A 13430-nucleotide genomic window follows, 5' to 3' on the forward strand; every position below is an offset into this window, starting at 1 on the left:
AAAAGGAACATAAATAACAAATATTGCTGAGGATGTGGAGAAAAAGCAACCCTAGTACTCTATTCGTGGAACTGTAAATTGGTGCGGCCACTGTGGAAAACAGTATGGAGTTTCCTCAAAAAACTAAAAAAACTATCATGTGATCCAGCAATTTCACCTCTGGCTATATAGCTGAAGAAAACAAAAACACGAATTCAAAAAGATACATGCACCCCAATATTCATAGCGGCATTATTTACAATAGCCAGAAAATGTAAGCAGCCTAAATCACCACCAACAGAAGAATGGATAAAGATGGTGTGGTATGTGTATGTATGTAAGTACGCACACTCACACACACATATATACACAAAGGAAATTACTCAGCCATAAAAAAAGAATGAAATTCTGAAAACTGCCACTACATGAATGGACCTAGAGAGTGTTGTGCTTAGTGAAATAAGTCAGACAGAGAAGGACAAATACTGTATGTTATGACTTATATGTGGACTCTAAAACATAAAACGAATGAACGTATATAACAGAAACTGGATCAGATATAGATAACAAACTAGTGGTTACCAGTGGGGTGAGGGTAGGGGCGAGGGGCAAAATAGGGCTATGGAATTAAGAGACACAAACTATCATGTATAAACGATGAAATACAGCCATTATTTTGTCATAACTTTAAATCTATAAAAATACTGAATCACTATGTTGGACACTTAAAACTAAGATTATGAATCAACTATACTTCAATAAAAAATAAAACATAAAGATCTAGTTCAGTCCCTCTTTCTATATTTGGCAGAATCAGAAATGGACCCACATTTATTCCCGACTAGTAGTCAGAACTTCTTCCATTGTTGCTGTTTATTTTATAGACAGGGAAAATCACATACACCATGTTTGGCTTTTGGCATACCCTCAGATCTATGCTATATCATAAATTTGACTCTGCTGTTTCTTTGTCATGGATATATCTAATCCTGATACAGCTTTAGTGTACAATCCATTAAGATTACTCTTGTTTCATGAAAAGATGCTCAACATCACTAATTTTTGGAGAAATGCAAATCAAAACTACAATGAGGTATCACCTCCCAGTGGTCAGAATGGCTATCATCAAAAAATCTACAAATAATACATGCTGGAGAGAGTGTGGAGAAAAGGGAACCCTCCTACATTGTTGTGGGAATGTAAATTGGTGCAGCCACTATGGAGAACAGTATGGAGATTCCTTAAAAAACTAAAAATAGAGTTATCATATGATCCAGCAATCCCACTCCTGGGCATATAGCTGGAGAAAACCATTATTCAAGAAGATACATGCACCCCTATGTTCACAGCAGCACTATTTACGATAGCCAGGACATGGAAACAACCTAAATGTCCATCAATGGAGGAATGGATAAAGAAGATGTGGTACATATATACAATTGAATATTACTCAGCCATAAAAAGGAGCAAAATTGTGCCATTTGCAGAGACATGGATGGACCTAGAGAGTGTCATAAAGACTGAAGTCAGAAAGAGAAAAACATGTATCGTATAATATCACTTATATATGGAATCTAGAAAAATGGTACAGACGAACTTATTTGCAAAGGAGAAATAGAGTCACATATGTAGAGAACAAAGGTAAGGATACCAAGGGGGAAAGGGTGGGGTGGGATGAATTGGGAGATTGGGATTGACATATATACACTACTATGTATAAAATAGATAACTAATGAGAACCTACTGTATAGCACGGGGAACTCTACTCAGTGTTCTGTGGTGACCTGAATGGGAAGGAAATCCAAAAAAGGGGGTATATGTATACGTATAGCTGATTCACTTTGCCGTACAGCAGCAGATACTAACACAACATTCTAAAGCAAATATACTCCCGTAAACATGAATTAAAAAAAGATTATATGTGTTTGATTATTAAATTATATGTATGTACTCAATGAGAAGATACTACAGGAAAAATTCAAAAATTTCCAAGATAACAAATGGCATATAGCCCACTTATTTTTAATATTCACATACTGTGTCTAAGATTTAGAGTCTGAGCTCTGCTCTTTTTATACTTTGTTGAGTTCACCTCTACTGAATATAGCAGGGAACTATCCAGTAGCAATTATCAGAGCAGAAACTCTGTACTATTTAAAAAATCCAATAATATAACAGGATATTGGAAGGGGTGATCAACTCATGTGAAATACACAGAGAATGCTTTCCTTTCTTATTCTAGTAAACTCACAACCCACCCAATGAATGCCTTTATGATCACGTGGGAATTGGCCTGGAGGCAATAAAAACAGAAAAGGGAACAAAGATTTTAGTCTTATTTACATGGCAGAAAATAATCAGCTATGTAAATGTGGAGTATCCATATTACATGTAAAAGTTTGCTCATGAAACCAGGTTTTGAAAGTGTAGTTCATAGAGTACCACTCACATAAACTAGATCATGGGCAATACTGTAGTTAGTTCTCAATAAATGAATAATATTTCAACTTTCTTGGTGAAATGAAGAATACAAACAAATAAATAAATAATGTTAAGGCTTGATCAAGTGCTAAAGTAAAGGGTTCAGGCAGTAGATACCCAGGAAATTTGAGCAGAAATCACTGAACTTTAGAAGAAAAGTAGAGGAATGAATTATTCCTTAGGTCAATCAATGATTCAGCAGGTATCTCTTGAGCCTCTACTATATGCAAAGCATTGCCCTAAACACACAATTTGAACCTGTGAGCAGGAGTGAGGCGACAGTACCTCTGGTTAGTCTACCACCCCCCCACCCATTCTTTCATACTCTGCAAGTCTCAGTAAGACAACATTTTCTCCCAGCCAGTTAAATATTTGTCATTATGTTGATAAAGTAGCCTTTAACTGGTCTCCCCACCATCAATCTATCTCCAGAGGAAACAGGTTTTAGTACACAGAATAATGGCCTTCCCCCCAAAGATGTTCACATCTTAATCCCACAACCTATGAATTATTATACTACATGGCAAGGGGGAATTAAGGTTGCTAACTGGCTGTCCTTGAAATAAAGAGATCATTCGGGATCATCTGAGTGGGTCTCATGTAGCCACAAGGGTCATTATAAATGGGGATGAAAGAGGCAGAAGAGTCAGAACCAGAGAGATGGCATTGTGAGCAAGTCTTGATTTGCCATTGTTGGCTTTGAAGATGTAAGGGAGCCACAAGCCAAGGAATGTGACTTGCCACTAGAAGCTGGAAAAGGCAAAAAAATGGATTCTCCCTTAGAACCTCTAGAAAGGAGCACAGTCCTGCCTACCTTGATTTTAGCTAATGAGATCCATTTCAGACTTTTGACCACCAAAACTGTAAAATAACAAATTTGTTGTTTCAAGCACCTGAGAGTGTGGCAATTTGTTACAGCAGCAGTAGGAGACTAACACATTCTTCACAAGGTCCTTTTCGAACCACATCCCTTAGAATTGCATTTTTCACAGAACTAGAACAAAAATCTTAAAATTTTAAGTAGACACAAAAGACCCTGAATAGCCAAAGCAATATTGAGAGAGAAAAACGGAGCTGGAGAAATTAGGCTCCCTGACTTCAGACTATACTACAAAGCTATAGTCATCAAGACAGTATAGTACTGGCACAAAAATGGAAATACAGATCAATGGAACAGGATAGAAAGCCCAGAAATAAACCCACGGGGACTTCCCTGGTGGTCTGGTGGTTAAGATTCTGCACTTCCACTGCAAAGGGTGCGGGTTCGAACACTGGTCGGGGAACTAAGATCCCACATGCCATGAGGTGCAGCCAAAAAAATTTTAAAAAAAACAACCCACACACCTATGGTCAATTCATCTATGACAAAGGAGGTAAGACTATACAATGGAGGAAAGTCAGTCTCTTCAATAAATGGTGCTGGAAAAACTGAACAGCTACATGTAAAAAAAATGAAATCAGAACATTCTTTAACAGCATACACAAAAATAAACTCAAAATGGATTAAAGACCTAAATTAAGACCGTACACTATAAAACTCTTAGAGGAAAAGATAGGCAGAACACACTCTGACATAAATCGCACCAATATTTTTTTGACCCCTCTCCCAGAGTAATGGAAAACAAAAATAAACAAATGGGACCTAATTAAACTCAAAAGCTTTTTTGCATAGCAAAGGAAACCATTAACAAAATGAAATGACAACCTGCAGAATGGGAGAAAATACTGCAAATGATGCAAGCAACGTGGGATTAGTCTCCAAAATTTACATCATGCAGCTTAATATCATAAAAACAAACAACCCAATCAAAAAATCGGAAGACGACCTACATAGACACGTCTCCAAAGAAGATATACAGATGGCCAAGAGGCACATGAAAAGATGCTCAACATCACTAAATTATTAGAGAAATGCAAGTCAAAACTACAATGAGATATCCCCTCACACCAGTCAGAATGGCCATCATCAAAAACTCTACAAACAATAAATGCTGGAGAGGGTGTACAGAAAAGGGAACCCTCCTACACTGTTGGTGGAATGTAAATTGGTAGAGCCACTGTGGAGAACACTATGGCGGCTCCTTATAAAACTAAAAACAGAGCTACCATATGATCCTGTACTCCCACTCATGGGCATATATCCAGAGAAAAACATGGTCCAAAAGGATACATGCACCCCAAAGTTCATTTCAGCACTGTTTACAATAGCCAAGACATGGAAGCAACCTAAATGTCCATCAACAGGAATAAAGAAGATGTGGTACATATATACAATGGAATATTACCCAGCCATTAAAAAGAATGAAATAAATAATGCCATTTGCAGCAACATGGATGGACCTAGAGATTGTCATACTGAGTGAAGTAAGTCAGACAGAGAAAGACAAATATCCTATGATATTGCCTACATATGTAATCTAAAAACAACTGATACAAATGAACTATTTACAAAACAGAAACAGGCTCACAGACTTAGAGAACGAACTTATGGTTACCAGAGGGAAAGGGTGGGGGGAGGGATAGATTGAGAGTTTGGGATTGACATGTACACACTGCTATATTTAAAATAGATAACCAACAAGGACCTACTGTATAGCACAGGGAACTCTGCTCAATCTTCTGTAATAACCTAAATGGGAAAAGAACTTGAAAAAGAATAGATACATGTATATGTATAACTGAATCACTTTGCTGTACATCTGAAACTAACACAAATTGTTAACTATATTCCAATATAAAATAAAAAGTTTAAAAAAAAGAATTGAGCCCTTATATAGCCTGTGACTTAGCCACACGGAATTACTTGGGAGTTCCAAGAACATCTCAAACTCTTTTCCACTCTAGTGCTTTTGCACATGGGTCTCCTGTCTAGAATGACTTTCTCTGCCTTCTTTTATCTTCTTTAATTTTTGTTTTATATTGTTGATATTATTATCACTTTGTTTTTTACTTTTTTTCCTATTAGCATGGATTGTACTTTTTCCAGTTTTTTTTCTTTCTGGAAAATTTGATAATTATAAAGAATAAAAAAAAAAATCTCACCAACCTAATATATCTAGAACTTTTTATTTTGGTCTATATAATTCTAGTTATTTATATTACACAACATCATAATTTAAACTATTATAAATTACTGTGAATGTTATTTTATATTTCACCACTTCTAATAATATTGTAAGATTTTCCTCATTATTATGCTTTGATAATCTAATTGTTGCTCAGTATTCATTGCAATTATAATTAACAATTTAATTGATCAATTTCCTACCATTATTGTATATTTTACTGACCTCATGTAGTAAAACTTTCTGCAATGATCATCCTTATGGTTACATCTTAGAACATTTTTTTTTTTTTGGCTGCGTTGGGTCTTCATTGCTGCATGTGGGCTTTCTCTAGTTGCGGCGAGTGGGGGCTACTCTTCCTTGCGGTGCGTGGGCTTCTCATTGCGGTGGCTTGTCTTGTGGCACAGCAGGGCTCTAGGCGCATGGGCTTCAGTAGTTGTGGCATGCAGGCTCAGTAGTTGTGGCACACGGGCCCTAGAGCACATGGGCTTCAGTAGTTGTGGCATGCGGGCTCAGTAGTTGTGGCTCATGGGCTCTAGAGCACAGGCTCAGTAGTTGTGGTGCATGGGCTTAGTTGCTCTGCGGCATGTGGGATCTTCCTACACCAGGGATCGAGCACATGTCCACTGCCTTGGCAGGTGGATTCTTAACCACTGTGCCACAAGGGGAGTCCTTAGAATATTTCTGATGATTTCCATAGGATAACTTCCCAAAGTTAAATAGCTGAGTTAGTCTCTGAGCAGTTTTGATATGTTTTAGAAAGCAGTTTGATGGAAAGGTTGTACTTTACTCTTTCTCGGTGGTAATATACAAGTGCCAACACACTGTCATTACAGTACAAATAAATGAACAAAAAATTTTGGTCAGTGGCGTTGCATTGTTGCTTTAATTTACTTTTCTTGGACACTTTGTGAATTTGCATGTTTATTAATGTTTCTTATTTATTTTTCATTATAAAGGTCCTAGTTCATGTCCTTTTATTAGTTTTAAGTGTTTTTATATAACAATATTATGACCTACTTTGCTGTATAATTGGAGAGTATTTTTCCCAATGTATCTATTTTTGCTCACGTTTATTTTTAAGATAAAGACATTTTAAGTCTTTACATAGTCACGTATACTAGTTAAAAAAATATATTTATAAGGGCCTTCATTGACCAGGGATCAAATTATTATTTACCCACACGTTATTATAATTATTTAGTGTGTGTGGTTTTCAACTGCATTTCTGTATTTAATCTACTTGGGATTGATACTGTTGTACAGGTGAACCTATATACTAATTTTATATTTCCAAAAAGAATAATTTATCCAAGACTTACTTATTAAATGACCATTCTTGATCAAATAGTAAGTGCTTAAAGCTTCGTCTGTTTTTGGATTGTCTCAGTTTTTTAAGGATGTCTGTATTCCTGCACATATACACAGTATTATAAAAATTGTCATTTTTAAAATGCATTCCAATACTAGGCACTGGAAATTACCTTATTCTTTCCTCTTAATTTTTTTGTTCATTCTTCAAAAAAAAACTTTGGAATCATCCTGTCAAGTTAAAGAAAAAATCCTAATGGATCCAAAATACATTTATAATTTAAGCAAAGGAGAATTTATGTCTTTATGTGATTCTTTTACATCTAGGAAGAGATTCTCTTTCCACTCACGTATCTCTTTTGTTTATAATTTTTTTAAATAGTTTATTTTCCCTAGAGTTCAATTTTTTTTATTATTATTTAATTTATTATTGGCTGTGTTGGGTCTTCGTTGCTGTGCACGGGCTTTCTCTAGTTGTGGCAAGTGGGGGCTACTCTTCATTGCAGTTCATGGGCTTCTCATTGCGGTGGCTTCTCTTGTTGCAGAGCATGGGCTCTAGGTGCAAGGGTTTCGTTGTGCTGTGTTGTGTTGTGTTGTGGCATGCAGGCTCAGTAGTTGTGGCTCACAGGCTCTGGAGCACAGGCTCAGTAGTTGTGGCGCGTGGGCTTAGTTTCTCCGCGGCATGTGGGATCTTCTCAGACCAGGGCTCGAATCCATGCCCCCTGCATTGGCAGGCGGATCCTTAACCACTGCACCACCAGGGAAGTCTCGTATCTCTTTTACCTTTTAGTAATTATTTATATTTTTAGATATAAAATCCCATATCATTTAAAATATTTCATTAAGTTTATTATTACCAGGAATTTTATATTTTTGGTTATTAGCAGTTTCTTTTTTCTAACTTGTTATATTAGTAAAGGTTCCTATTGCTAGTCAGGGAAACTTACTCCAGTTAGTTTACACCTACAAAAGGTGGAAGTCATATTTAATGGCAGGATTCGGAGGTATCTTAGTGAACTTTAAAGGCAAGGGTTTTTTCAGGACTCAGGAATGAATTATAAACAAATTCTCCTGGGATTCCTGATTCCTTCTGCACATCTTGTTTGTTACTCTTTGCTTGTCTGCTTGTTTTGTTTTGTTTTTCCCTCTGAGATAGGCTTTCCCTTTTTTTTCCTAGAGAGAAAGAAACTTGGTGGATGATTTGCTGTAAACAACTCATAGTTCCTGACTTTTTGGTTTACCAAGTGAATCCATTCCTTTCCTCAGCCTGACTTCCAAACTCCCAAGGAAGAGACCCTGATTGAGCCAAGTTGGGTCAGTGGTGTACCCAGGGCTGATCATCTTCCCCTTCCAGGGTTCACTAGAAACAAAGTTTCTGTGGAAATTTTACTTTTTTCATTTCCTATACTTGCCTGCATGCAGCAGTTGTCTGGAATAAGGAGAAGAGGTGAAAGCGTTAGTCTGCAGATTTGAAATGATAGTTAGCTCTCTTGTTATAGGCCTGTTCCTTCCTTGTGTATATTTTTACTGTTTCCAAGGACAAAATATTGCACCTTGAGGTTAATATTTTCTAGGGAGGTATCATTTCTTATGGAGGCTGTCTGTTCAGGTTTGGAAAAGGGTGAGTGAAGAAAAATGATGTCTCTCTTGGTTATTTAAAGAGATAACTGAATAAGGCACTGGTACAAGACAGCTGACTTTCAACTTAATCACAAAGCAGTATGGATCCCTTGGTGTTAGGAAAAAACTGCAGCTTTAGATATTTACATCTGTTCTGAAGTCATCTTTCTCAGAATTACTTACATTGAACAAAACAAAAAGGCTGTGCCTTCAAGTGCTCTACTAGTCCCAGTGTAGATTCCAACAAGGGGCACATCTCTCAGTAAACAGTGAGCCGATTAGCACTTCTAAGCTCTCACCCTAAGCTACCCTGGCATCAGGGATATAATGTCCTCTCTAGTCCCAAATCCGTGGTGGGTGCTTCTGCTGCTCAAACCTGTTTCAGAACTGGTTGTCTTTTTCTACCATGATAATGATCTTGGGTATGTCACAAACATCATCACAAAGTGACATAACCTTTGAAACTTAGAAGCAGTATAACAAATTGTGCCTTCTTATCCTCACTTGGTGGACAGATCTGAATCCCAAGCACCTAATTACCAACTGAATCTTTGCTTTTGACCATTTGGCTCCTAAGTCCCTACAGGCTTGATTCTTAGTTTAAGCCTCCTCAGAAGAAAGCCTGTAAGGGGTCCCAGCTTTACTATCTTGAGCCAGAGAAGATTTAAGACAATAATTCCCCAACAAAGTTATATCCCTTCAACTCTGATTACCTGGCAGTACGTTTTGATGCTTCCTTATCTCGGTAATATCTTTCAACCAGGGAGATCAAAATGACCAGAGAGAAATCAAATCTTCACTTTAGATTCTGCCTTCAAAACTAAACTGTTTACTGCACATGAACAAATTAAGCCTCGTGTTTACTCTCACTTTTAGAGAGATAATGGTTGCCTTCCTGTGGTTGTTTATAATGGGTTTTCTGGACAGCTATGAAAGAACTGCTGCCATTGAAATTCCTTTATCTAAAATAATATACCTGAGAGGTGAGAAGCAAATCACTTAACAATTTTTGAATGATAGAAAAGTGCCAAAATTACTTTCTTTAGATGTTTCAGGGATTTCTCATAGTAGGAAATTCTTTTGAATACTGGACCTAAATGTCTAGTGGTCCACATGTTATAAATAAAATCTTCTGCATGTCAAGGTAACCTGTATTTGGTGGAGAAGGAAAAAGGCAAAGGTGCAGAAAAGGCTCCCCCTTCCTGGGATAGCAGTGGTTCCCATAATTTTGGAATGTAATGCAGAGCTCTTTTGATTCATACTTTATAATCCTAAGAAGTACGTGGACTAGAAAAGAGGAAATGCTCATGCTTTCTAAGGGTTAACTTTCCACACAGCACTTTGCCAGAAGCCTGTTTTTTCTTTTTTTAATTGGGGTATAGTTGTTTGACAGTGTTGTGTTAGTTTCTACTGTACAGCAAAGTGAAGTAGAGTTCCTTGTGAAGTCAGAAAAACAAATATCGTATACTAACGCATATATGTGGAATCTAGAAAAATGGTACAGATGAACTGGTTTGCAAGGCAGAAATAGAGACACAGATGTAGAGAACAAATGTATGGACACCAGAAGCCTGTTTTGATTGGACCAGTACCTCCATCCACTTGCCACTTTTGTCCCCCACTACCTGCTGCCCCACCCCCTTTCAGGTTCAGCCTAACTCTGATTCCTAGGACTGTAGCTTTTACCCTGGTGGTTCATATGAATTGCTTGTGCAGTTTTAAAATGCATAGTTGTCCAGGCCAAAACACGGGATTCTCATTAGACAGTTCTTGGATCTATAACAACAACAAAGATACTCCGAAGATAATTCTGACAGGCAGCCTCAGTGAGACCTGGCTTAACTAGAAGCAGGAGGGATTTAGGAGGCTCCAGCCCATCAAGTCATCCTTTCTTCCAGTAGGTTCTAACATATGCCCCCACATCATAAGCCAAGGTGAGGTTCCCTGTTTGTGAGTTCCTGATTTGGTAACTTTGCTAAAAAATAAAAATGAAAAGAAAAATACCACCTTTACTCCAGCTGGGTGAAATTCTGCCCTTAAACCAAAGACTAATACTTGGAGCACTGTTACCTACTTATAAGATTTCATGACACCCAAATCTGTCAATCCTGATTTCCCAGTATTGACTGTTGTTTCCTCCATTGAGATTGCCATTCAATAGGAAATCAGCACAGTTTGATGTTGGATCCCTCAATAAAGAATTCTCCTAGGGAGTACCATCCCTGCATTTCCATTTTGGTTCCCCTTTTTCCCCTGGGCTTGGATTTGCTATCTAAGCTAACACTTGAGATTAGAATATCCTCTAGAATATCCCTGTTGGAGTGGGTATGTCTAGTTTTAGATGGTGGCTCTTCTTAATCTTCTCTGTCTCACTACTGTCAGACCATAAAGCTGAGAGTTCAATCACACACACACACACAAACCTAGAAATATTTCATCATTTTACTACCCCAGACCACAAAGGAAGAATTTACAGAAGTTCATAATGAGCTAGTAGAGACTATAGGAATCACTGAGATTTGGGATCAGGATTAAGCAGAGGGATTACTGACAGCCAAAGCACATGGGAGTCTGAGACTGTGACCGTGATAATGGGAAGGGACCAAAAAATGGTCAGCAGGATCAGGGGAAACTTGTGTCCAGTGAGGATGTGATACCTGGAGCCATGCAGATAGACTTGAGGACATTGGTATCCAATCTGTAATCAGGCTGGCAGTTTACAGCTCTTGCTCAGCATCCAACTTCTTGATTTTAGCAAACACCAGGTTTAAAAGTCACCAGAGGAGTAGATTTCAAACTATGGTGTTTGGATAGCCTATACAAATGCAGATTCATAGGTTCTACACACCAAATATTCTGTTTCTATAGGTCTCTGATAGGCCAAGGAGTAGCATTTTTGGGGAAAGAAGCCTACGTGATTTTAATACAGCTGGTCAAGGACCATTCCTTGAGGAACTCTGACCACATAAACAATGTCCTAAAATTTGAAGCATAAGATAGGAGGCAAATTGTCCCATATGTTGGAAGAGCGGAATATAAGCCTGGGGTACCAGGCAGGGCCTGACAACAACTGCCAAATTGGTTACAAGTTTCAGAAAATAAACTAAGGTATATTAAACTTTCAAGTGTTTACTTGAGCAAACATCAATTTCAATCAGGCAGCACCAAAACAGAAGTGGTTAAGAGCACTCCACATACAGGAGCTAGGGCAAGAATTTTATAAGGAAGAGGAGGAAACAAAGCAAAGCAAAGCAATTACTTGACTGGGTATAGCTTAAGTGGCTTCCTTATTTCAAAAACCCTAGTGGCTGTTTGTGATCGGTTGTTCTGCAGTTTCATTTCAACGCATTTTAGAGTGCGTTGGCTCTCAGGTTTAGGTTTGCTTACACAGACTACCAAGGCATTCGGGCCACCACAGTCTAACAGTGTCGTAAACTAAGAATTTTTAGTTTAATATATTTAGAGTAGAAATAGCTAAACTGAATGACCTCAACTGCCCGACCTTCAAGATGGCAGAGGAGTAAGACGTGGAGATCACCTACCTCCCCACAAATACATCAGTAATACATCTGCATGTGGAACAACTCGTACAGAACACCTACTGAACACTGGCAGAAGACCTCAGACTTCCTAAAAGGCAAGAAACTCCCCACGTACCTGGGTAGGGCAATAGAAAAAAGAAAAAACAGAGGCAAAAGAATACGGATGGGACCTGCACCTCTGGTAGGGAGCTGTGAAAGAGGAAAAGATTCCACACACTAGGAAGCCCCTTCACTGCTGGAAATGGGGTGTTGGCAGGGGAGAAGGTTTGGAGCCATGGAGAAGAGCACAGCAACAAGGGTGCAGAGGGCAAAGCAGAGAGATTCCCACACAGAGGATCGGTGCTGACCAGCACTCACCAGCCTGAGAGGCTTGTCTGCTCACCTGCTGGGGTGGGTGGGGGCTGGGAGCTGAGGCTCAGGCTTTGGAGGTCAGACCCCAGGGAGAGGACTGGGGTTGGCTGCGTGAACACAGCCTGAAGGAGGCTAGTGCACCACAGCTAGGCAGGAGGGAGTCCTGGAAAAAGTCTGGAACTGCCTAAGAGGCAAGAGAATGTTGTTTCGGGGTGCACGAGGAGTGGGGATTAAGAATACTGCCTAAATAAGCTTCAGAGATGGGCACGAGCCACAGCTATCAGTGAGGACACCAGAGACAGGAATGAAACACTACGGCCGCTGCTACAGCTACCAAGAATCCTGTGTGCAATCACAGGTCACTATCCACACATCCCCTCCCAGGAACCTGTGCAGCCCGCCATGGCCAGGGTCCCGTGATCCAGGGACAACTTACCCTGGAGAATGCACAGCGCGCCTCAGGCTGGTGCAACGTCACGCCGGCCTCTGCCACCACAGGCTCGCCCTACATTCCGTACCCCTCCCTACCCCCGGCCTGGGTGAACCAGAGCCCCCGAGTCAGCCGCTCCTTTAACCGCCTCCTGTCTGGGTGAAGAAGAGATGCCAGAGGGCAACCGACATGCAGAGGCGGGGCCAAATCCAAAGCTGAACCCCGGGAGCTGTGCGAACAAAGAAGAGAAAGGGAAATCTCTCCCAGGAGCCTCAGGAGCAGCAGATTAAATCTCCACAATCAATTTGATGTACCCTGCATCTGTGGAATACCTGAATAGACAACGAATCATCCCAAAACTGAGGTGGTGGACTTTGGGAGCAACTGTAGACTTGGGGTTTGCTTTCTGCATCTGATTTGTTTCTAGTTTTATATTTATCTTAGTTTAGTATTAAGAGCATATTATCATTGGTAGATTTGTTTATTGGTTTGGTTGCTCAGTTTTTATTTTTAAATTACTTTTTTATGTTTTATTTTAATAATTTCTTATTTTAAGAACTTTATTATTTTTTCTTTCTTTCATTCTTTTTTTCTTTTCTCCCTTTTCTTCTGAGCCGTGTGGCAGACAGGGTCTAGGTGCTCTGGTTGGGT

Source organism: Phocoena phocoena, chromosome X, assembly GCF_963924675.1.
Source record: "Phocoena phocoena chromosome X, mPhoPho1.1, whole genome shotgun sequence".
Lineage (NCBI taxonomy): Eukaryota > Metazoa > Chordata > Mammalia > Artiodactyla > Phocoenidae > Phocoena > Phocoena phocoena.